Here is a 2729-nt window from a genome sequence, read left to right on the forward strand (position 1 = left end):
ACAAGGAAATTCATGACCAACCCACTCCTTCAGTGGAAACAAATGGTCATTGATGTCCTTCACTCTGGGAAGGCAACAGTACCTAAGACAGAAATTCGGGAAAAACTTGCCAAAATGTATGACGACACCAGATGGCATCTTTGTGTTTGGATTCAGAACCCATTTTGGTGATGGCAAGACTACTGGCTTCGGCATGATTTACGATTCCTTGGATTATGCAAAGAAAAATGAATCCAAACACAGACTTGTAAGACATGGCCTGTATGAGAAGAAGAAAACCTCAGGAAAACAGGGCAAGGAACGCAAAAACAGAATGAAGAAAGTCAGGGGGACTGCAAAAGCCAATGCTGGTGCCGGCAAAAAGAAAGAATAAATATTCTGTGATGACTGTGGATTTTTCACCAGAGGATAAATAAACCCTAAAACCTTAATTAATAATAATAATAATAATAATAATAATAATAATGTCTCTTACATTGTTGTTCTTATTATTTTCTTATCCTGAAAAGTTAAATTATGTCAAGAATAAGTGAACATGAACTCACTATTTTTATGCCTGTTCCACAGGCATTTCAAAGATGAATATTTGGGAAGTCTCTTGCTAGCATTTAAATAACACCAATTCTCCTCAGCTGTGTTGTTGTTCTTTGTGCCAGGAGGGTAACTCAAATGCTTTACTAAATCCTTACTTTAGTCATTTTCTAGAGAACTAAGGACTTGTTCTTCATTCAGCCTGGATGAAATTCAGAAAGCAATGTATCAGCCCACATTTAAAGTCATGCCCAAGTGGGGACAAATGAATGTAGACATCATATATTGGTGCACCTTCCCATAAGGAAATTGAAGAAGGTAGATTACTTTCTTTGAACCCTAATTCATCTAATCTCTACTTTGGCCTGTCAACAAAGCATTAACATTAATTTTACTACAAGTCTTGATTGAAGGGAAGGTAACAGGCTACAGCTGCCATATCTTTTAAACCTCAATCTTTTAAGATATAGTTTATCCAAATAGAATGGATACCTTCAGGGCATGGAATCATGATCTAAGTGAGGATACGAAGTCACTTATTACAGAAATATTGATTGAGTCTCTCTCTATCCCTGTGTCTATCCCTGTGTTAAGCATGACAATAATTGAAAAATTATATTTTAAATTCTGTCTGATTAACTGAAATATGGGCATTCATATTTTTGCCAATTTTTAAAACAAAATATTTGGGTTCTATATCAGTGAATCTTTATGCTTTGTTATAGTACTTTTTGGAAAATTAATAATGCTTTATAGTCTGTCATTACGCCATCAAACCTCATAAAATGAGGAGAATATCATAATGACATTGCATATTTACATTGGAAAATTTCATTACATTTCCTCATCATACTTTAAAGATTTGCTGCAACAGAAAAAACTGCTTTTTGAAAAACAAAAGGCAAAGCTGACATTTAAAAGGGACCACCATTCAAGTTCCCTCTGGTAGAACTTAACAAAAGTGGTGATGTTAGTTGTTGCCTTGTTGAGTCCTATTCATGGCAACTTCGATTATAAGGTAATAATCCATTGCCTGGTCCTACACCATCTTGACAATTGTTGGTAGATTTGAGTCCATTGTTGCTGAACCATCCTCACAAGTGTAAGTAGGTTTGAGTCTATTGTTATAACCACAATGCAATGAATCTCATTAAGGGTTTTGCCAGCTTTCACTGATGAACTTTACCAAACATAATAGTGCTTTCTAGCATTTTGTCCTTCCCAATGATATAGTCAAAATAAGTGAACTCAAGTCTAGCCATCCTCACCTTTCAAGCGCATTCTGATTTTCATTTCTTCTAAGACTGATTTGTTCATTCCTCTGGCAGTCCATAGAATAGAAAATATTTTGCCAATGTAGGCTATCCTATCATTTCTTATTTCTCCCTTTCTTTCCTTTATTTATTCTTTCCTAACTTATTCTCTCATCTTCCTTTTCCACCCCTCACTTTATCTGACCTCTCTTTCCTCTTCCATTCTTTTTCCTCCTTTTCTCTTGCCCCTCTTCTTCCCTTCTTTTCATTTCCTTTTACCCAGTTGAGTACTTGAAAAGCAAGTTCAGGATTAGGACCAGGAGAGAGTTGTAAAGAGAAAAATTTCAATTTCTCAGGGCAGTAACAAATGAAAAGTAAGAGATGAAAAAAAAAAAAAAGAAGGAGGTAGACAAAATGTAGGATTAGGGAGAAGACTAAATAACAAATCACTGTTGGCAGAGTGGTCAATATGACTATTATGAGAAGGAATGTCTAATAAGAAATTTAAAATTTCTTCTTGTACGATTTGTTGTGAGATTCCTCCTTGTGACCCTACATTCACTATAGAACCTGCTACATTTATAAATCCTTATTGTTTTCATTTTGTTTTTACATAGCAAACAAGAAGGGCAGAGTTTTACACTGGGTAGACATAATACAAACCAGAGAGAACTGACATAAATATGATTGTTGGGAAGAACAATGTCCCTAGAATACAACCTCAGTACTTTGGGGAAAATTTTTATTTTTCAAAAAAAACTAAATTTAAATTCCAATCTTATATTATTTATGTCAAGAGATATCTATGTTAAAATTGTTGTTGTTGTCAGGTGCCATCGAGTCAGAACCCATGCACAGCAGACTCATAGAGACCCCATGCACAGCAGAACGAAACAATGTCCGATCCTGGGCGTTCTAATATGAATCTTAGAAATTGTGTCTAAT

The 2729-nt window shown here is 35.1% G+C and overlaps 1 pseudogene; it reads left to right on the forward strand.

Moving 5' to 3' along the window:
* LOC102841096 overlaps positions 1 to 373 on the forward strand; it is a 40034-nt pseudogene extending 39661 nt beyond the window's left edge.
* Positions 374 to 2729: the final 2356 nt, after the last annotated feature.

The sequence above is a fragment of the Chrysochloris asiatica genome, unplaced genomic scaffold (genome assembly GCF_000296735.1).
Source record: "Chrysochloris asiatica unplaced genomic scaffold, ChrAsi1.0 scaffold00082, whole genome shotgun sequence".
Classification (NCBI taxonomy): Eukaryota; Metazoa; Chordata; class Mammalia; order Afrosoricida; family Chrysochloridae; genus Chrysochloris; species Chrysochloris asiatica.